Consider the following 24,108-nt stretch of genomic DNA (forward strand, 5'->3'; position numbering starts at 1 on the left):
ATTCAACAAGAAGATGTGGCTATAATAAATATATATGCACCCAATACCAAGGTGTCTGGCTATTTAAAAGAAATATTAATGGATCTAAAGGGTGACATAGACTCCAATACAATAATAATGACGGACTTCAACTCTCCACTTTCATCAATGGACAGATCCACTAGACAGAAAGTCAACAAAGAAACAACTGAGCTGACCTACACTATGAACCAAATGCACGTAACGGGTATCTACAGAACCTTTGATCCTACACTTAAAGAATACACATTCTTTTTTTTTTTATTTGACAGATAGAGTTAGACAGTGAGAGAGACAGAGAGAAAGGTCTTCCTTCTGTTGGTTCACCCCCGAAATGGCCGCAGCAGCCAGCGCTGGGCCATCCGAAGCCAGGAGCCAGGTGCTTCCTCCTGGTCTCCCACGTGGGTGCAGGCGCCCAAGCACTTGGGCGATCCTCCACTGCCTTCCTGGGCCACAGCAGAGAGCTGGACTGGAAGAGGAGCAGCTGGGACTAGAACCCAGGGCCGATATGGGATGCTGGCGCTGCTGGTGGAGGATTAGCCAAGTGAGCCATGGCACCAGCCCCAGAATACACATTCTTTTCATCAGTTCATTGAATTTCCTCTAGAATAGATCATATGCAAGGCCATAAAGCAAGTCTCAGCAAATTCACAAAAACTGAAATCATACCATGTATCTTCTGACCACAATACATTAAAGCTATAAATTAATAACCTAAGAACATCTGGAAAATATACAAATACATGGAGACTAAACAACATGCTCATAAAAAAATAAAAAGGGAAATTGATCACTGGGACTAGTGAGATGGCATTGGTACATGCCACCTCAATGGGATTGAATTCGAATCCCCTGGTATGTTTCTAACTCCACTGTTTGAGGCAAGTCAGCTTGAGCATGTCCCGAATTGCACATCTCTTCCCTCTCTTATTCCCACTCTTATATTTAACAGCAATCACTTTTCAGTTAAGTTTCAGCACTTAAGAAGAATTGTGTATTGATTATAGTATTCAACCAAAAGTATTAAGTAGAACAAACAAAAAAAAATACTAAGAGGGATAACATATTAAGCTGCTCATCAACAGTCAGGGTGAGGGCTGATCAAGTCACCGTTTCTACTAGTGTTCATTTCACTTTAACAGGTTTCCTTTTTGGTGCTCAGTTAGTTGTCACCTATCAAGGAGAACAAGTGGTATTTGTCCCTTTGGGATTGGCTTATTTCACTCAATTGAAAAATTCCTGAAAATTAAAGATGGCAATATAACATATGAAAACTTATGGGATACAGCAACACCAGTGTTAAGAGGAAATTTATAGCATTTAATGCCTACATGCAGAAATTAGAAAGGCATCAAATAAATAAGCTATCAAGGCATCTCAAGGACTTAGACAAATAATAACAAACAAAACCCCAAATTAGTAGGAGGTAAGAAATAATTAAAATTAAAGAATAAATAAAAATGCCTGAGAAAGGACCTGTAAGATCAGTTCCACTCTCAGTAACTACAAAAACTTAAATACCTTGGAATAAATTTAACCAAGATGATGAAAGATCTCTACAATGAAAATTGCAAAACATTAGGAAAAGTAATAGAAGGCATAAAAAATGGGAAAATCTTCCATGTTCGTGGATTGGAAGAATTAATATCATAAAAATTTGCATACTACTGAAAACAATTTACAGATAGAATGTGGTCCCAATCAATCTACCAATGATGTTCTTCACAGATTTTAAAAAAAATGACGCTAAAATTCATATGGAAGCACAAGAGATCCAAAATATGAAAGCCAAATTCAAATAACTAAAGGAAAGCTGGAGGCATCATGATACCAGATTTCAAGACATACTACAAGGCAGTTATTATCAAAACATCTTCTATTTATACAAAAATAGACATGTAGACCAATGGAACAGAAAAGAATCCCCCAAAACAACCAAATAATATTTGACATATGAGCTATAGTCAATCCCTGGAGAAAGGGCAGTATCTTCAGCAGGTTGTCCTGGGATAATTGGATCTTTTCATGCAAAAGTATGAAACTAGACCCTTACCTTATATTTTATACAAAAATCAACTCAAAATAGATCAAGCATCTAAATCTATGACCTGATACAATTATATTACTAATGGAGAACATTGAAGAACATCTGCAAGATATTGGCATAGGAAAGACTTCTTGGAAGAGACCCCAGAAACACAGGCAGTCAAAGCAAAAATAGACAAATTGGATTACATCAAGCTGAGAAGCTCCTCCCGTGCAAAGGAAACAGTTAACAATATGAAGAAGCAACTGACTGAATGGGAGAAAATATTTGCAAGCTATGCAACTTACAAAGGATTAATATCTAGAATCTGTAAAGAGCTCAGGAAACTAAAAAAATAATGAAACAAGCAATCCAGTTAAGAAATGGGCAAAAGACTTGAACAGACATTTTTCAAAAGATGAAATTCAAATGGCCAAGAGATACATGAAAAAAAAAAAAAAGCTCAAGATCACTACCCATCAGGAAAATGCAAATCAAAACCACTATGAGGTTCTACCTCACCCCAGTTTGAAAGACTCTCATACAGAAATCAAAAAACAATGAATGATGGCAAGATGTGGGGAAAAGTGTTCCCTAATCCACGGTTGGTGGGAACGCAAACTGGGATAGCCAATGTGGAAGACAGTATGGAGATATTCAGAAAGCTGAAAATAGATTTACCATATGATCCAGCCATCCCGCTCCTGGGATATTATCCAAACAGAATGAAATTAGCATAATAAAGAGTGACCTGTATCCTCATGTTTGTTGCAGCTCAATTTACAATTTGTAAGACAAGGAATCAACCCAGACGCCCATCAAACAATGACAGGGTAAAGAAAATGTGATATATATATATATACACGATTGAATAGTACTCTTCATGAAAATAATGAAATCCTGTCATTAGCAACAAAATGTATTTGACTGGAAGCCATTATACTTGTGAAATAAGCCAATCTCAAAAAGACAAATACCATCTGTTTTCCTTGATCTGTAGTAACTGATAGAGTATAAAACTAATAGATTGCATAACAATCTGCCTAAAATTATTTTTGTGCATAACTGTTGATAGAAAGTGGCTTAAAATCTAAATTAACTTAATTATGATCTTGTAACCATATGAGAAATATTTAGATGTTATATTATCAATGATTCTATTTTGTTCAAAGAAATTATGAATGACTCAGAGATACTATATATGGGTGAAATGGTCATTTTCTATTCAATAATAGTTTACAGTCATTGTCTATATGCCCACTAAACTAGTGTCTTTTTGCCTTTTATTCATTAAGCTTCTTATTTGGGGAAGTATTAAACCTTTTTATTGTAATGCCATTTAAAATATGTTATCTCAAAAACTGAAAGCAAATGACAGAAAGAAAATTAAAAGAAAGGATGGTGGGAGTGAGGGAGGAGGGCTATATCACTTTGTTCTTAGACATATCTACAGATGTTACTGAATGTGTTAAAAAGAAATTTAAATTAAAATAATAAAAAGGAAGGGAGAACTGCACTTCACTGCATGCAGATGAGGGCACTTGTGGAGGCTCCAGGGCCTATTTAGTGACTCACAACGAATAATAATTTAATGATTATCATTTCTTCTGGAATGTCAGCAGAGCTCATGTGCTAATACTGAATTTACAAGTCTGTCATGTGCAAGTCAATAGTCCGCTCTTATTCACATTTTTGCTGTCTTTAGTTTCAGTTAGCTGAGGTCTACCATTGTCTGAAACTATAAAATGGAAAATTCCAGAAATAATTCATGTATTAAATTTTGTTACAGCATATTGTTGTATTATTCTATTTTTGTTAGTTACTATTAAATCCTTTTGTGCCTATTTTATAAATTAAACAGAATTGTAGGTATGTATGTTTAGGAAAAAAACAGTATGGCATCCGGCAAGAGAAGGGGGCTACTGTGCTCTTGACTTTCTCAGTACTGCAGGTAAAGGAGATTCCTCTAAGCCAGAGTTTTCAAGAACGTGGTTTGGAGTAGGTTGCTGGCATGCCTTTGTCATCCAATATTGCTTAGGTAGCAGAAACCTGTGATCTTGGTTTTATAGACTCAGGAGATTTTGGATGAAGGGTGGCAGCTGATGGCTGAGGTCAAGTTGGGCAACTAGAGGCAATGACATGAAGCAGATAAACCTGCCTTTTGCCCTACTGTGAGATGGGCAACATGGCCACAGTAGCCTCAGTCATAGAGGACTGTTCTGCACTTTGTGGACCAGATGCCTGTAGAGTCCATGGGAAAGTTCATGTTGGAAGACAGACTGCACCCCAGCAGGCAGGGTTGGTGAAGCTGGGAGTCAGCTTCCGTAAGATCTGGAGGCTCCAACTGTAGGGGCTAGACCAGAGTGTCTGTGCTTTCATAAATACTGTGTTCATCTGTCCTATTCGTGTTTGATATGTTCTGCTAGTGATAGCTCTTTTGTGCTTTTTTGTCCAAACTAGCTGTAGAGTATAATAAATTTAACAATTTAGGTGTTTTCAAATAAGAACTTCTTCATTGTTTAGAAATACTCTATATTAAGACACTTGATGGCTTTTGAAATCCATTCACATTATCATAAGGAATGTCCTCAATACTTTTGTCATTGAAATAAAAGAAAGGTCTACTGCATTCCGTAAATTAATTTCAGCTGTTGTAATTTTGAATAGTTGTAAAAATGGTTTTACCTTTTATTATCACCTACTCAAATAAAGACAGTTTTTAGTTGTTGTGAATATTAAAATTTTAAAAGAGTTTCATTAAAAATATCAATCAGCAAGTGTATGTGACCAATTCAAGCATAAAATCCACTAAAAAGTCATCATCATAGAAGCAAGTTAATCTGCCTATTAGAATTTTGATGGGATTTTATTTGGATGCTTCACAGAAGTTAATATTTAATATTTTCCACAAGACTTTGCATTTTATTTTATAGTTACATTTTATAAAGAAAATTTATTGGCTTTTTTCCTCTATTGCTGGCATTACTGCACCGAATAATAGTATCGTATTTCCTATTGTGGCAAAAATCAAGTCCTGCATTATAGTGCACTGAACTAAATAATGCTTTTGCAATTTGCTATTGTGGCAATCATAATGATTCTTGCTGTATGTGATTTATAGTTTATTTGAACAGACAACTCTCACTAGCTTACATGACAATGTGGTGAGTCAAGCAGAGTGTTTCCTGACCTTGAGAAGATGAGTATGGGGCAGCAGTAGGGATGAGTCTTGTCTGCATTCTGGCAAAATAAAGCAGACCCATGTCTTTTGCAAAGTTCTCAACAATAGAAATGACTGCCTCCATTCAAACCAGAAAAATAAGATGATGGTGGTTATTATGAATATGCTTTACCGTCATTACTGTTCCTTTTAAATTAATAATCCCAGAGCTCATGTAAGCACACATCTTAACATTATTAAATATTGGAGGAGAGGGAAGGAAGTACAGAAGAACCTTTTATGTGTGGAAGATGCATTGCTTTTGGGCAGTGGCATACCTGCCTGATAGGAAAAAGTGCTTCACTAAGTCTCAGGAGAGGATAACAGGTGTATGATCCAGAATAGTGTAAAGTGATGCACTCTCTCAACTCCTTCTGCTTTTACTTTGAACTCCACCATCTCTGCCTCAGTTCCAAGCCTTGATGATATCTTCATTGGTCCTGCTGAATCCTTTCTTTCTTTGGTTTATTTTCTTTCCCACCATCAGTGTGGTCTTCTGACAATGCTAATCTGGTCAGCAATTTAATGCATGATGAACCTGCTACACTCATCTCATAAATTCCTACTACTATCATGGAAGTAAAAACATGGAATCCCAATGTGCACTTCACAGTCTCCTTCAACACAGTCTGTGTCTAAGTCTCTATCTTCAAGTGGCCTCAAACTCATCTTTCATCACATCCCTTGGACCCCTGCTCTTCACTGCTATCCACCATTGCTCTCTGTGTTTTCCTTTCTCTTGGGCCTTTGATCATTACTTTTCATTTTTAATGTCTGGACTTCATTGGATTTCTTCAGAACATCTTTCCCTGACTCTGGTTTGTGAGCAACAACCTATCACAGGTCCTGTAAAGATGACATCACTTTTCTCTTTTTGTGTGCTTTTCACATTTGCATGTTTTCATATACTTGATGATTCTTTGATGATTCTTTGATTGATGTCTGCTCTCCTCATCACACGATTCAAGCACTATAAATAAAGTTTTTTCCCTTTTACCATTTTAGCCCAGGGTCCAATTTGAGTTTGCTTCAATGTAAAGGCTTCATTTAAAATGCTATTTGCTACTAATCATTTTTTAACAGATCCAGCTGATGCACCTGTGATGTGTTGCTTGGCTATTTGTAATTGATTCTTTCCTCATTATGGCTCCTGCAGTTCCTGCAAGCAAACCTGTCGCTCCCCGTCTTCGTGGAGGAACGACACAGGACCCTGCGTTGTTCTTCTGTCTGCTCGGCCCTCCCCGGGTTTGCTGCTGGTTCTTCCCGGGTTGGCTACTGTCCCTTCCACCTCCGTGGAAGGGCGGTTCCCCCTGCCACATTCCCCACTTCCGCGGGGGAGCGGCACACCACCGCCGGCCGGCTCTCTCGGGGGCTGCACAGGTGTTCCTTTAGATAGATGTTCCTGGTGCATGTTGTCTCTCTCCTCCTTTATAGTCCTCTTCCGCCAATCCCAACTCTGCTACCCACACGCCGAATACGCTGCTCTCCTCCAATCAGGAGCAGGTCCTGCTGCTTATTGGTTGAACTGGAGGCAGCTGTGTAGAAGCTGTTTCCTCTTCTCCCAGCGCCATATTGTGGGAGAGCAGATGCATAGAATAAGTCTCAACTCCAGTAACTTAGTCTAGTCCGAGTTGCTCCCAGTTGCTCCCCACACAAACCTAGTTCCTACCTCCCTCATTTGTATCTTGCAGCTGCCACCTCTGGTGACAAGAATCAGACTTCAGCGTGGCCTTCATGGAGCCCTCAGTATTGAGAACTATAGCATCAGTAGGGTTCATGTTTAGTCCAAATATACTAAGGAGATTACAGCTTCCCAAGAGGCTATTTGGAGGGACAATGTAGCATAGTCTAGCACCATTGGAGTGCTGATGCTCATTTGGTAAACTCGGGCCACTGAGGGACAAGAGAGGGGCATGAACTGGCAAATAAATTGTTTTCTCTTCTTTCTCAAGACAGTGGAACATGGTGACTTCTTTCTGCTTTTGCAGGGATATACTACATGGCCAACTAATCTCTTACGTAATGCTCACCCTGTAATTCTTTTCCCCTATTCCTCTTCTATTCCTTTTTTGTGTTCTATCATTGTACTCCTGTTGAAGGCTACCCATTAATATTTGCTTCAGGCTGTTTTCTGGGAATCCCAGGCTTAGACACTTTTCTTTATTGATCTAAATATAATTATATTCTTCCCTAGGGACACCAGCCTAAACAATCAGAAAATATTGGCCCTCATTCAGGTATTTATTAACTAAATACCTATTGCAGTTGTACAAGGAAATAGATGTTGCTCCAGGCTTCTTAGGTATAACAAAAAGAATAAAGAAAAGGAACAAAACGAAAGTTATTTAACAAGAGGCCACTTTTCTCACGGAACAAAGAAAAGTAAACATATGAACAAGAATTCCAGAGACCATGGTAAGTGCTCAATAATGAAATAAACACTAATTTTGCCCTAGGTTTAACCATGGGATACTCACATGTGGATCCTGAAGGATGACGTGGGTTTTCTAGGAGATCAGGTGGGTCAGAGAGGGAGTGTGGAAGGCTCTCAGGTATAGGGCAGAATAGACACACAGGTAAGGAGTGAGGAAAACCATGGTGTATCTGGGGAACCCATGAGGGTATTTGGATGATTGAAGGTGGGAGGATGTTAGGCCCAGAGCTACAAAGAAACACTATCTTGTAGGCAGTCCACATTTCTGAGAAACAAATCATGAAGCTCCAGTGAGCCGTTGGAAGAAAATTTGGAAGGTGGCTATTAGATCTTGTAGATGAGGATTTTGATTACTTATTCCATGCTTCATTTTGTAGGATTTCAGGCACTCTGAACTGTCCATATTCAGAAATAGGATGACATAGAAGTGATATGATAATAAGACATGACATATCAGAAAGTCTGTTTCTCCTGAGAAAGAGCTAAGAGGAAAATCTAGCAATTCATTCCTGAAGCTGATCTGATTTTGCTATCTCCTTCTTTAGGGAGGAATTTTTTTCCAGTAGTAATCTTCAAAGAGGGTGAATATATTTCATGGATAACTGAAGTGTATACTTGGTAAATAAAAACTTTATATTTTGCGTTTCACACTCTGTTTAATTGCCTGACGTTTTAGATGTCACAGGGGGTGACAGAATTGAAGCAACCCAAACTTTTTTCTTCATCCTTGCCATCACTGTGCTGTCATTGTTCATCTGTCACTTGCTGGTTAAAAATAGCAAGGTGTACTATGACAGTGTGGACTGAAAGTGAGTCCAAATGCTTCTTAATTGTTGTAACTTACTCTCTAATCAACGTGTAAAGTTGATTCTGCCTGTATTAGGGGCCTCTCTAGAACTGGAAGTTTTCTGAATTAACTTCCATTTTATTAATAGAGAATAGACATAGCCATTTTGAAGCCTGTATACACATTAGTCACACCAATTGCTTAGAACCTGGAATGTATTTTTTTCCTTGACATCATTTAGAATTGCCAGCTGGATGGTGACAATAAATACAGACTGATGATCACTCAGGTGTATTATTGCTCTTAAATTCTTTAAGACAATTTGTTTCCTTTTCTGGATGAGGGACAGCTGCTTCCAGTCCTACCTTGGGAGCCACTGAATGGATCATGGATTCTAGAACTAAACAAACTGGTTCAAATTCTGCTTGTTTCACATCCTAGCTGTGCAAATTTGGATAGTTGCTTAACTGTTCAGTGTCCCAGTTCCCTCACCTGAAAACTGCAGAGGTAGAAATAGATACCTCATAAATTATAATTACAATTGCTTAGAAGAATGCAGAGAATATATTAAACTATACATACTCGTGCTCAGATTGCTTGTTTAGGAGGGTAAAGTGACTCTAGGGGCAAAAAGAGCCGATAGTAGAGACAGGACTAAAACCCAGGTCTGCTCAGTTTTAACAATTCTCCCATCTCTAAACAATATTGATTAATATGATTAGGGTGAAAAATGAATGCTGCTCAAAAGGACCTGAAGACTCAGAATTTAAAGTATGGGAGGCATTGTTTTGAGGAAACTAGTTCATACAATTGGCACATAATTATTTTCGGTGTTGAACAGGTACATAATTCCTTCTGATTCTGTTTTGTGTGTGCTGCTACAGCAGCCAATTGCCATCTGCACCTGTTTTATGTTGAGTAATTATTATTTGTTACTACTATTACATATGGATGCACGCTAGTAGACATATAATGTGAGCCAGAAAGGCAAGCCATTTGTAATTTTAAATTTCTTGTAACTACTTTACAAAAAGTATAAAAATCAGCTAAAATGAATCTTAATAATCTCTACTAAATCAATATGCTCAAATATTACCAACATCTAATTAAAGTAAAATTCCCATTCTTATTTTTTATAGAGATCTATTTTATGGATATAAAATTAACCCAACACTGGTTAAAGACTTCAACAAATAGTATGAATGGAAGGGGAGGGGGAGTGGGAAAGGGGAGGGTTGCGGGTGGGAGGGACGTTATGGGGGGGAAGCCATTGTAATCTATAGGCTGTACTTTAGAAATTTATATTCATTAAATAAAAGTTAAAAAAAAGAAAAACAAACAAAACACAGTTTCTCAACAGTTGAGACAATAGCTATTCAAAATCATTGAATCTCAAAGTGTCAATTTCATTTCTATAGTTTACCTTTTAGGTACTCAGTTTCCACAGATCAGGGAGAAAATATGATATTTGCTATTTGGGGACTGGTTTATTTCACTAAGTATAATGGTTTCCAGTTGCATACACTTATTTGCAAATGACAATATTTCATTTTTATTACTCCTCTGTAATATTCCATAATGTATATATCCGATAATTTCTTTATCCAGTTTTTAGCTGATGGCCATCTGGGTTGATTCCATATCTTAGTTATTGTGAACTGAGCTGCAATAAACATGGAAGTACAGATCACTCTTTCATATGCTGATTTCATTTTGTTTCAGTAAACCCCAAGGAGTAGGATAGCTGGGTCATAGTGTAGGTCTATATTCAGATTTCTCAAGTCTCTCCATACTGTATTCCATAGACTGCACCAGTTTATATTCCCATCAGCAGTGGATTAGGGTACCTTTTCATCTACATCCTTGCCAGCATTTGTTGATTGATGTATTGTGTTTGGAAGTCATTCTAACTGGGTGAGATGAAACCTCATTGTGGTTTTGATTTGCATTTTCTTGATGGCTAGTGATTCTGAGCATTTTTTCATGTGTCTGCTGGCCATTAATTTCTTTTTGAAAAATGTCTGTTCAAGTCCTTTGCTCATTTCTTAACTGAATTGCTTGTTTTGTTGTTGTTGAATTTCTTGAGCTCTATATGAATTCTGGATACTAGTCAGATATCAGTTGTATAGTTTGCAAATATTTTCTCCCATTCCATCAGTTGCCTCTTCACTTTGCTGAGTGTTTCTTTTGCAGTGTCAAAATATTTTCAGTTTGATGTAATCCCATTTGTCAATTGTGGCTTTGATTGCCTGTGTTTCTGGGATCTTTTCAACAACTCTTTGCCTATGCCAATGTCTTGCAGGGTTTCACCAATGGTCTCTAGTAATTTGATAGTATCAGATCATAGATTTATGTCCTTGATACATTTTGAGTGGATTTTTGTGTAAGGTGTAAGGTAGGGGTTTTGCTTCATATTTCTGTATGCAGAGATCCAGTTTCCTCAACACAGTTTATTAAGGAATATGTCCTTGCTCCACAGATTGATTTTAACTCATTGTTGAAGATAAGCTGGTGGTAGATACGTGGATTGATTTCTGGAGTTTCTATTGTGTTCCATTGATCTACACATCTGATTTTTTTTTTTTTTTTGTCAGAACCAGGCTGTTTTATTTATAATTGCCTGGTAGTAAGTCTTGCAAACTGGTATTGTGATGCCTCTGGCTTTGTTGTTATATAAAATTGCTTTGGCTATTTGTGGTCTATTGTGTTTGCATATGAATTTTGGCATGATTTTTTTCTATATCTGAGAAGAATGCTATTTGTATTTTGATTGGGATTGCACTGAATCTGTAAATTACTTTTGGGAGTATGGACATTTTGATGATGTTGATTCTTCCATTCCACAAGCATGGAAGATTTCTCCATTTTTTTTTGTATCTTATTCTATTTCTTTTTTTTTAGAGTTTTGTAATTTTCATTGTAGAGATCTATGACATATTTGGTTAAATTTATTCCAAGGTATTTGATCCTTTTTTGAGTGTTTGTGAATGGGATTGATCTTAAAAGTTCTTTCTCAGCCATGACATTGTCTGTGTATGCAAAGGCTATTGATTTTTGTGTGTTGACTTCATACACTCAACTTTACCAAACTCTTTTATGAGTTCCAATAGTCTGTCAATAAAGTCTTTTGGGTCTCCTACATATGGAACCCTGTCACCTGCAAATAGGAATGGTTTGATTTCCTTCTTTCCAATTTGTCTGTCTTTGATTTCTTTTTTTTTGCGTAATGTCTCTGGCTAAAACTTCTAGGACTGATCTTGTGTATTGTTTTTTAGTTTCAATTTTGTTTTTTTTTCTTCAATTTTAATTATTTCTTTACTCCTACTAATTTCCTCCAACCAATTTTAATTTTTTATTTCCTCCTAAAATTTGGTTTGTTGCTTTTTTTTTTAGGTCCTTGAGACACACTGATAACTATTTATTTAGTGCCTTTCCAATTTCTTGATGTGGGCACCATTTGTTGTAAACTTCCTTCTTAACACTGCTTGCTGTATCCCTTAAGTCTTGATTGGGTTGCATTGTTATCTTCCTTCATTTCCAGGAATATCTGGATTTCTCTTTATTTCTTCTTTGATCCACTGTTCATTCAGGATCATGTTTCTCAGTCTCCATGTGTTTGCGTATGTCCTAGGGATTCTTGAGTTGTTGATTTCAAGCTTCATACAATTCTTCTCAAAGAAGATGCATGGTTTGCTTTTGATTTTTTTGAATTTGCTGAGACTTGTTTTATGGCCTAACATGTGGTCTATCCTAGAGAAAGTTCCATGCACTGGTGAGAAGAATGTGTGTTCTGCAACTGTAGGATAAAAAGTTCTGTAGATATCTGTTAGGTCCATTTGGCCTATAGTGCTCTTGGCAGCTGGAAAATGAAAACCTAAGTCCTGACTGGAGTGAGTAGCACACTACTCCTTGCTCGACATAGATCTTCTTGCTTGACCTCTTATCCAATCTGGGACCAGATTGTTTCTGGAGAAACATAAGAAAAAGTAAACGTGATGAACAACAACCCTTGCTGTTTCAGGTGGTCTTGGGGCTGTAACTGAACCACATCACTTTGTTTATCTGGTGTCCTTTCACCGTTAGTTGACACCTAAGTGATCTAGATGTCTTAACCTGTCAGTGGTGTCCCTGAGAAGTCTGTGCCCTCGGTCACCATGCTTTTCTTACACAGTGTCTTCAGGACCTGATAGTTTATTATGAAGATTAGGCAAGGAGTACCAAGTGACACTCCTGAGCACCTGAATATCAAACTCATCCTTCCCTGTGACCATTGTGAACAGCAGAGGGGGGTGTTATAGATAACTAGAGTCCATTACCTAGCTCCTCTAGTTAATCAGCCAATTACCCCTGCCAGCATAGTAGTGCTTCGCTGCTGGCTGGTGGCTTGACAAAATATCTAAAGTGACTGGATGACTGCCAGGGCCTAACGTTCTATGGGATTTTACTATTTCTCCTGGTGTGTTATTTGGGTGTGAGGATGACAACCTCACAACCAAATTGGCAAAGTGGGTGTGTATGCTGTATTGTAGGCTCCATGGGCATGCACGGCCCTCAGTTGTAGTTAGCATGGGGAAGGCACACTTCTACTCTATTTAAACCAGTGCAGAGATACTTGCAGGAAAGCAAAAACCAACATCTTTGCATTGGATAAGAATATGCCCATCAATCAAATAGTATGAAAGTGTAGTGCAAACCTTTGAGAATGGTTGATAAGAATTGACAAAGGTCTCTGGACTTGAGCCAAAGGAAATAAAACTCAGGGCAGTTTCCTCCGCCCCCACCCCCAGTCCAGGTATGGAAATATAATCAGGAAACCATGGGAGATAAGAACTGGTAGTCAATTTGGAGAAAGACTGTGGCCTGAGAACTTGCCTCATGCTACAGACAGAGCAAAGGCTATGATAATAAAAAGGTTAAGAAAGTAGTTTTCTCTGCCATCAACCAACTCTTTGGTCTTCTCAGAGGTTCAGTTCTCCCATCTACCATATGGGAAAATAAATATATCTTCCACGTCATCAGACTTATTTACTGGAAAATGAAGTTTAGAGATAATATATGTAAAATGTGCATCCTACCCTTCTCCCTCTTCTGTCTGAAGTATGCAGGCAGCCTCTGAGGTAAGTTCTTTAGAACGATTCTTACCTAGAAAGTTAGAGGAGGCAACCAAAGAGAAAGGAAGAGCATGACTTTCCTAAATTATCAGTTTCATTTGATCCCTATATATGTTTGACATAGAAATGGCAGATGAAAAGATGCTGGATGTCAGTCCCAATGCTACTGCCGATGCAGACTTCAGTGAAATTATGAGCAATCTGGATTGGGGCTGCTGCTGGTGCAATGTTGAGGAGTAAGCCCAAGCCTCATTAGAAGTAAAGAACACTGAGACTGTATTGAAAAGAATGTTCCATGGAATAAAATATTGGGCTTTTTATGGCTAGTCATTTAAAACTAGGAAAGGTTAGAACCAGTAACCAGCTTTTATTCTTTGCACCAAAACTATTTTTAGAATAAAGGACCAAAGAATCAACTTACTATTTTGGTTCAATTAATTTTCATAACCACTTTATGGAAAATAGTTGGTTCTCATTAAAGGGGTAAAGCAACTGAGGAATAATGGAATAAGATTTTCACTATCACACAGCTAGAGTAGAGTTTGAAATCTCAGAGCCTTGTCAATTCTGTGTTTCATGCACCTTCATTGTTTACCCAAGTTTTCCCTTTTGATTCATTTATTGTTCTCAGGAACTTAAGAAATTAAGTTGAATTTAATTTTTTGGCTTTTTTCAACTTTTATTTATATAAAGTGGACAGATTTCATGCATTTCATATATATAGATTTAGGAGCATAGTGATACTTCCTAACCTGCCTTCCCTCTTACCCACACTCCCACACTCCCTCCTCTTTCCTTTCTTATTCTTTTAATTTTTATAATGACATATTTTAAGTTTATTTTATAATCATAATCTTAACCTGCCACTAATAAAGAATTCAACAAATAGTAAGAAGAAAAATACACTGTTCCTCAACGGTAGAGACAAGGGCTGTAAACAATAATGAAATCTCAAAATGTCAATTCACTTATGTACATTACATTTTTTTAAAACTCTATTAGTTACCATAGATCAAGGAAAACATGTGGTATTTGTCTTTTTGGGACTGGCTAATTTCTCTACCTATAATTGTTACCAGTTGCATCTGTTTCATTGTGAAAGACAGGTTTCATTCTTTTTTTTTTTTTTTTTTTTTTTTTTTTTAAGGCTGAGTAGTATTCCATAGTGTACACATAACACTTTTTCCCGATCTGGTCATCAGTTGATGAACATCTGGTTGATTCCATATCTTAGCTATTATGAATTGAACTATAATAAACCTGGAGGTACAAATCACTCTTTCATATGCTAATTTCATTTTGTTTGGGTAAATTGCTAGGAGTAAGATGGCTGGGTCTATTTTCAGGTTTCTGAAGAATCTTCATATTGTCTTCCACAATGGCTGTACTAGTTTACATTCCCACCAACAGTGTATTCTAGCCATCAGGCAAATTTAATTAAAAACCACAGAGATTTTTGCCTCACCTCAGGTAGAATGGCTCTCATACAGAAACCAAAAAACAATAAATGCTGGCAAGGATGTGGAGAAATGAATATTTTAAAGTGTGTTATTGAAAGAATGTTTTGATCCTCTTCAAATTCATATGCTGAAATCTAACCTCCAATGGGATGGTATTGGAAAGCATAGACTTTTGGGGATGTTTACGTCATGAAGGTAGAAACCTTATCAAAGAGATTAGCGCTTTAATTAAATAAGCCCAAGTGGATTCAGTTATCTCTTCAACTGTGGGGGGAAACACCAAGAAATTACTGGTAACACATCAGAAAGTGGCCCCTGGACCTGGAATCTGCTTATGTCTTTGTCTTAGGCTTCTCAGCTTCCAGTACTGTGAGAAATAAATGTTATTAAACCACTCAGACTGGAACAATTTATTTGAGAAGCCCTAGCTAGCTGACACAAGTGATTCTTGGAAAATTTGTAACACATTCTTGAGCAAAACAGTTAATATGTGTGTAATACCATCAATTACAAAAAACAACCTGCAGATTATTCTCCAAATGATAAGTTGTCAGTTCAACAACCACAGGTTGAGGGTCCATCATGCTGAACTTGACTTCCATTTGGGGACATTTTAGTCCACATTTCAAGTTCTAAGAGCTGTCACTATTAAGTATGAAAATTGAAAATTTCTTTTTCCACATAATTCCTTACACTGCATTCCAAATTATTTTCACAATTCTTTATGTGAACTTTTAAATTAAAGTAATTTAAATTAATACAATTAACTGAATTGATTTAAGTTAGTTGCTCATTTAGTTGGCAATTAAATTGCCAGGTTACTACTGTTTTTTTCCCATTTCTATATTACTCCTGATAGCATTCCAGCCTTCTCTATTTTTCACTGCTATTAATTACCTTCCTTAGTATTTAAAAAATAATTCACTTTCATTTTAAATTAGCAATTTGTAATTGTGTACATTTAGGGATTAAAAAGTGATGTGATAACCTATTAATGCAATATAGAGAGGTCAAATCAAGTTATTAACATATCCATCACATCAAATACTTAACATATTTGTCATGAGAACATTTGAAATTTGCTGTTACTTAGCAATATTGAAATGTGCAACACTCTGTCATTAACTCAATCACCATACTATGCAGTAGAACCACAAACTCTGTGTTCCTCCTGCTCTAATTTTCATTTCCATGATGATTTTAAAACCAAATATATTGAAACAAAAATGATTTCATACATGCAGTTGCTGGGAGAAATCTCTGGTTATAGATGCTGGCCTTCTTTACCTCTGAACTTAATAGTTATTTGTAATGTTTTCCGTGTTTTTTTTATTTTTTCTTTTTATTTTTTATTACTTTTTTTGACAGGCAGAGTGGACAGTGAGAGAGAGACAGAGAGAAAGGTCTTCCTTTTCCGTTGGTTCACCCTCCAATGGCCGCTGCGGCCGGCGCACTGCAGCCAGCACACCGCGCTGATCCGATGGCAGGAGCTAGGTACTTCTCCTGGTCTCCCATGGGGTGCAGGGCCCAAGCACTTGGGCCATCCTCCACTGCACTCCCTGGCCGCAGCAGAGAGCTGGCCTGGAAAGAGGGGCAACCGGGACAGAATCTGGTGCCCTGACCGGGACTAGAACCCGGTGTGCTGGCGCTGCAAGGCGGAGGATTAGCCTAGAGAGCCACGGTGCCGGCCTCGTTTTCCATGTTTTAACAACTGCAAAGGAGAGATGAATCAGAGGTTTCTGCCTGCTAGGGGTTCACGGCATAGTTGATTTAGTACTGCAGATGATTATCAAACATCCACAGTACATTATGACAAGTGTTCTAGTAACAGTGAGATCCAAGTATTGATAGACCACTCAGTGATCACCTGATTTTGACCAGGAGAATCAGGAAATATCTCTGAGAAAATAAAATTTGAGCAGGAAGTTGAAGATTACATAGGATTTCTCATGGTTAGAGAAGCTGAGGGGGAAGATCGCTCTTGTGTGTTTGGCGGTTGACGCATAATTTTGGCTTGATGTGGTGTTTACACTCCATGGCCTTTAGGACAGAAGCAAAAACAGCAGAGTGAGCTATGGAAGATAAATCAGCCTAGAAAGCTAGATTGGAATCCCATTTTCAAAGAGAATCAATTAAATGAGACCTTGGGTGGATGGGCGATAACAGGATGGAGGTCTGCAAAGTGAGATCGAGCAGCAGAGAAGGCTATGGAGGATCTTCTGTGACATGCTTGCCTTTCATCCCTTAGGTGATGGAAGATATTGGTAGTTTCTTTGAATAGAATGGATACAGAATGTTTCAGTTGAGTATGGACAGTAAGTTGGACATGAGAAGTTAAAGGGAAAAGTATAGTTAAGCAGCTATTTAAGTTACCCAAAATAAAGATGCTAAATGTATGAACAAAGAATGTTATGAAAGGAAACAGCCAGAGTCCCTGATCTGGCAGGATTTTCTATGTATTTTGGAAGAACAAACTGTACAGTATTAGCAGTAATTTTATGGTGCTTTAATTGAACCGCTGTGGCATCAAACCAGATATTTCTTGAGAATGTGTTAAGTATATGGCACACACTTTGTGCTAAATGTTGTGTATAGTTTAACCCAATTTAATTTTGTTTTCCCAATAGACTTCTAAAGGGGATAGGGCATATATGATTCTGATATGGCAGAGGAAGATGGATTATTCAAATCTGTGTTGTTAGGTAAGGACTGAAATGTTACATGAACTAGACTCATACTTCCCAGGACACTGGAGTGAACTCCGTGTGTCAGATATGTTAATATGTTAAAATGTACAGGCAGCACTTGGTGAATGATTTCAAAGGCCTTTGCTTGAGTCTAGGAAGTTACAGGTTGGACTCTAAGATGCAGAGGAGCAAGTGGCAGATATGCTCAGTGGAGAAGCATAAATCTTGAGGCCAGTGCTATGGCATAGTAGAGTAAGCCTCCACCTGTGGTTCCGATTTATGCTCTAGCTGCTCCTGTTTTAGCCTCTGCCTATGGCATGGGAAAGCAGTGGAGGATGGCTCCAGTGCTTGGGCTCCTGTACCCATGTGAGAGACCCAGGGGAGGCTCCTGACAACCTGGTTTTGGATTAGCTCAGCTCTAGCAGTTGCAGCCATTTGGGGAATGAACCAGAAGATGGAAAACTTTTCTCTCTGTTTCTGTTTGTCTGTCTCTCTCTCTCCAACTCTGTCTCTCATATGAATAAAACATTTTAAAATCTCTAAATCTTTATTTCCTCTTATAATTTCTGGAAGGATTTTATTTTGGTTTTAATTAATTAGTGAAATATTTATTTCCAATCTATGTTCTCATTGTTAAATATAAAAGCTGACAGGTTCCGTTTCCCATGTAGTCCCCTCTTAAACTGTTTTACAACCTAGAATTCTTTTTGTGAACAGTTTTAGTTAAATTAGTTGCTCATTTTATTGACAATTCTGTAGTCACCACTGCTTTTTCACACGATTCCAATTCTCATTTTGGTCTTTTGCATTTTTCACTGCTATTATTTATTTATTCTTCTGATGATTTTAGTGGTAGTCCAATTATATTCAAAAAGAAAAATTCCATATACAAAATTATTGGGAGAGGTCTCTAATGAACCAGAGTTTATACTTGCTAGGAGTTTTCAGTATAGATATTAGGGTGGTGTGGGCATGCATCACCCATCCACAATATAATATGATGAATGACATAATCAATATGAGACCTAAAGATTGATGAGCACTCTGCTCATTTGATTTTGTCTGGGAGAGCAAGGAAATAAATTCCTGTGACAGTATTATTTGTATTAACATTCACTTCTCCCTATAATTCCTGGGCGGACATAACTCTCATTTTAGTTAATTACTTGTTCATTTTACTTCTATCCTATTCCAGAAGCTTTGTCAGTAGCAAGAGTTCTCTCTACCTGCATGAAGCTGTGATCTTGCCTTTGAGAAACAGGCAACAGCGTTGCCAGGTCCTGGTCTCAGGGGTACCTGGGGTTTAGTTCTGACACCAACATTTTGCAGACAGATAGCTTCGAGAATGTTCCTTAGCTTTCCTGACCCTACACTTACTCGTGTGCACAACAGAGTTAGTGGCACACCGATTTCAGGGTTGCCATAAAGATGACGTTTGTGAATTAATGTGCTTTGAGTAGAGAGAAGCTGGAAACTGGTCCTAAATCAATTATTGTTTAGGCCCTTTAGATATAGTGAAGAAATGTAGAAAGGAATGACAAAGAACGTGTGAACCTTCCTGCAGGAATCAGACAACTGTAAAAGTGAAAGCTTGTTGCCACAGGGAATGGGTTCGAAGATTCTGAAGCATGTAATTGTGATGTCTGCAAGAATCTTCGAGGCCAACTGGTCCCACTCACCATCCACTATTCAGCTGAGGATAGGAGGCACAGGAAAGAGGATGGGTTTTCACATTCATTGCTGTTCTATTCCTTCCAGCTATTGACAAGGGAAAGCATTGTTGTCTAGAGAAAAAAAGTCATACAGGTCTAGGCAGTGGGAAGTCAGATGCCAAGCAACTGTTGAATGGAGGCAGAGACAGAGCAATCTGGGACACACCAGTCATATTTCTCAAGGATTAAAACATACTGATGGTGGCAGTGTCAGACAAACTGGAAAGAGAGCAGTTCGAGGAGTTATGGAATAACTAAAGTGGCAAATGAGATTCCAGGTACAGCCTTTTGGCGATGTCAGGTTCAGACTTGGCTCTGTCTTTTCTCTGAAAATGATGCTGTGATGGTGTCATCACCTTTGTGAAGGCAGACAAAACTGGTGCATCACATCAGACAGGTGCTGTGTGGGCCATGGAAGAAATGGATGCTAGAAATCAAACGCATAACACTGTGAGCTGAAAGGCAAGTCTGAAAAGGTGTTTGTTCTTATTATGCTTTTGAAAAAGTCCAGCCCTTGTGATACCGGGAGAGTGTGACTCCAGGTATGCCCTGGAAGGAAGTTCCTGAGAAAGCCACAAGTATTCGTTTTACTCTGCCATTGCAGGTCCTTCTTCCCCAGTGCAAAACAGGCCTTGATGCCCTCTTTGTTCATGTCCCCTTTTCCCTTCTGCACTTGCTGAGGTCCATTCCAGGGACCATCCTGGGCAAACAAATGGTTAGAAGCTCAAAATCAAATGATTTTTATCTGCCTGAAGCCTGACAACCGCACAATGCATGTGTGAACCTGATGTGGGAACCCTTGAGAAGTGAACCCGATGCGTGCTGTTGGCAAAGAGGCTGGGGGTAGAGTGTTTGCTGCGTGAGAACCAGGACAAAGTAAGATTGGAGAGTGGTTGACAGAATGGACCCTTGCATGGGCCACAGGTTTCCTAGTGGCCCAGTGGTCACGCATGGCAGCTCTTCCACTCAGGTGATCAAACACACTTTTTCTTTTCAAACTGAAAATTGCAAATTACAAGGTTTCATCCTTTTTATGGCTGAATAGTATTCCTTTATGCCATGCTTTCTTTATTCATCAGTGTATAGATGCCTATGGTGTTTCCATTTCTTGACTTTTTTGAACAATGCTATAATAAATGTGAGAATGTGGGTGTCTCTTTGTTAGAGTTACCTCATTTTCCTTGCTTATATACCCAGCAGTGGGATTGCTGGGTCATTGTAGTACTTCTATTTTTAGTTTTTCTGGAGAACCTCTGTGCTGTTTTCCACAATGGTTGTACTAATTTACATTCCTACCAACTGTTTGAAAGTGCTTTTTCTTTCATCCTCCCTGGCACCTGCTATCATTTGTCTTTCTGATAGTAGCTAATGTAACTGGAGTGAGGCGATATCTCATTGTCATTTTGATTTGCATTTCCCTTTTGATTAGTGGTGCTGAGTACTTTTTCATGTACCTGTTGTCCATTTGTACTTTTTCCTTTGAGAAATAAATGCCATTATAGATCTACTGTCCATTTTTATTAATAAAAATTTGCATGTTTATTCAAGAAACAGAGAGAGGGAGAGATGGAAGCATCCATTCTTGGATTCACTCCTCAGATGCCTGCAGTGGCTGGGACTAGGCCAGGCTGAAGCTGGAAGCCAGGAGCTTAATACAGTCCTCAACATGGATGGCAGGCATACAACTATTTGAGCCATCACCTGCTGCCTCCCACAGTTTGAACTGACAAGAGGTTGGAATCAGAGCTGGAGGTGGGTATCAAACTCAGATACGTTGGTTGATGAGGCAATTTGTCTGCTAGGCTGAAGGCCCACCCCGACTGCCAACTTTTAAATATAGAATTTGAGTTTCTTCTATATCCTGGTTATTAATCCTTTGGCAGTTGCATAGCTTGCAAATATTTATCTTATTCTATAAGCTGTCTTTTCATTCAATTGATTTTTTTTTTGCTGCACAGAAATTCTAATTTAATGAAGTGTCATTTATTTTTTTTTTTTGTTTCCTGTGCTTTTGGGGTAAGATCCAAAATCATACTGTATAGTTTTCTTAAAACACTAGAAGAAAGAATTTTGAATGTTTTTGTCATAAAATATGATAAATGTTTGAGAGACAGATGTGTTTACCCTGATTGGACATTACACATGTATACATGTATTTAAATATCATATGGTGCCCCATAAATATGTCCTTTTTTAAAAAAGACCCTCATGTTAGCCATTCTTTTAAAAAGGTTCATTTATTCACTTGAAAGGCAGGTGACAAAGAGAGAGGCAGGGAGAACTTCCATCTTCTGATTCACCTCCCAAATGGCTGCAGCAGCCAGGGCTGGGCTAAGATAAAGCCAGAGCCAGAAACTCCATCTAGATCTCCAACACGGATGGCATGGGCCCAGGTGTTTGGGACATCTGCTGCTGCTTCTCCCAGGCACATTAGCCAAGACTCAGGTTAGAAATGGGACTTAAACCAGAAACCTGATATGGGATGCCTGTATCCCAAGTATCAGTTTAACTCACTGTGCAACACTGACCTAAATATGTTCAATTTCTGTATAGCAGTTAAAATATTAAAAATCAATTTAAACTGTTGTTTTACTGGCATTTGTGATTGCAACAAAGGTACTATCCCACTGCGACAGTTTCTGACAATATCAAAACTGATCTTCTGTATATAAAGAGAATTGAAAATGAATCTTGATGTGAATGGAAGGGGGGAGGGAGAGGGAAAGGGGAGGGTTGCGGGTAGGACGGAAGTTATTGGGGGGGGGAAGCCATTGTAATCCATAAGCTGTACTTTGGAATTTATATTCATTAAATAAAAGTTAAAAAAAACTCAAAACAATTAAAAAAACTTTCAAAGAAGTGGAATATTCTTGAGGATCTGGCCCTGCTCCTTTATTATCCGTGTCCTTGGGCGAATATCGTCAGTTCTGTGTCTCAGTTTCCTTGTCTGTACATGGGGACCAATAAGAGAAGACATCTCACTGTGCTATTGAGAGGTTTAGGTGAAATTTTGGACATTCTGCCTTTAGATTAGTATTTGGTATGTTAAGAGTTCCTTAATAAACACTGGCTTTTGTTGTTATGCTGTTCCCTATTCTTCCATTCAACTATTACAAACGTAATTTTATATGTAAATAAATCATATTAAGTGTGCTATTTTAAACTGCTTTTTCAGTATTATATTAATTTTATTAATATAAAGAGAACAGATTTCATGTATTTCATGGGTACAATTCTAAGAAGGCAACCACGCTTTCCCTCTTTCTCTCTTTCTCCTTTAATCCCCCTCCTTCCTTCCTTTTTTTTTAAATTCAGTTTTTGCAAAATCATGATTTCAATCCACTCCATAATTAGTCATATTAAGCCTGTGATGATAGATTGTTCAACAGGAGTATAAACAAGGGCCAAAAAGAACAGTTAAATCACAAGATGTTTTTTCATATTCTATGTTAATTGCCACATATCAGAGAAGATATATGATATTTGTCTTTTTGGGACTGGCTTATTTCACTAAGCATGATGGTTCCCAGTTGCATCAATTTTGTTGCAAAAGACAGGATTTCATTTTTTTTTAACCAAAGTGTTCTATTCTGTAGTGTATACATACCACATTTTCTTTGTCCATTGGTTGATGGGTACCTGGGTAGATTCCATATCTTAGCTATTGTGAATTGAGCTGGAATAAACATGGGGGTGTAGATAACTCAGCTTTCATGTGCTGATTTATTTTAGTTAGGCAAATTCTTAGGAGGGAGATTGCAGGTCATACAGTAGATCTATTTTCAGATTTCTGAGGAAACTCCATGCTGTCTTCTATAATGATTGTACTACTTTACATTCACACCAGCAGTGTATTAGGGTACTTTTCCCCAACATCCTTTCCAGAATTTATTATTTTTGGATTTTTGGATGACAGGCATTCCTTTTATAAAAAAAGATTAATTAATTTATTTGAAAGTTAGAGTTACACAGGAGAGGGAAGGAGAGGCAGAGAGAGAGAGAGGTCTTCCATCCACTGGTTCACTCCCCAATCAGCAGTGGCCAGAGATGTGCCCATCTGAAGCCAGGAGCCAGGAGCTTCCTCTGGGTTTTCCCAATAGGTGCAGGATCCATCTTCTATTGCTTTTCCAGGCCATAGAAGAGAGCTGGAATGGAAGTGGAGCAGCTGGGACAAGAATCAGTGCCCATTTGGAATGCCAGCACCGCAGGTGGCGGCTTTACCCACTGTACCCGACAGGCATTCTGATTGGAGTTAGGTTAAACCTCACTGTGGTGTTTATTTGCATTTCCCTGATGGATAGTGATCCTGAGCACTTTTTATGTGTCTGTTGGCCATTTGTATTTCATCCTTTGAAAAATGCCTGTTCATATCCTTTGCCCATTTCTTTTTTTCCAAAAGAAATCATTTATTTAATGAATACCAATTTCCTAAGTACAACTTTAGGAATATAGTGATTCTTCCCAACATATCCGCCCTCCCACCCACACTCCTACTCCACCTCCTATTCTTTCTTCCATTCCCAGTTTCATTCTCCATTAAGATTCATTTTTAATTACTTTATACACAGAAGACCAACTCTATACTAAGTAAAGGTTTCAACAATTTGCACACATGCACACACAAAAAAAAACTTTTGGGGAACAAGTTTTATG

General features: G+C 38.1%; 1 long non-coding RNA gene across 3 annotated transcripts in view; it reads left to right on the top strand.

Moving 5' to 3' along the window:
* LOC103348134 (uncharacterized) overlaps nucleotides 1-24,108 on the top strand; it is a 192,432-nt gene that overhangs the window by 16,285 nt on the left and 152,039 nt on the right. For all 3 annotated transcript variants that reach the window (XR_011389341.1, XR_011389340.1, XR_011389342.1), the window contains exons 3-4: nucleotides 7,459-7,679; nucleotides 21,004-21,207. This is a non-coding gene — a long non-coding RNA (uncharacterized lncRNA). The remainder of the gene's footprint in view (nucleotides 1-7,458; nucleotides 7,680-21,003; nucleotides 21,208-24,108) is intronic.

Source organism: Oryctolagus cuniculus, chromosome 6 (assembly GCF_964237555.1).
Source record: "Oryctolagus cuniculus chromosome 6, mOryCun1.1, whole genome shotgun sequence".
Classification (NCBI taxonomy): Eukaryota; Metazoa; Chordata; class Mammalia; order Lagomorpha; family Leporidae; genus Oryctolagus; species Oryctolagus cuniculus.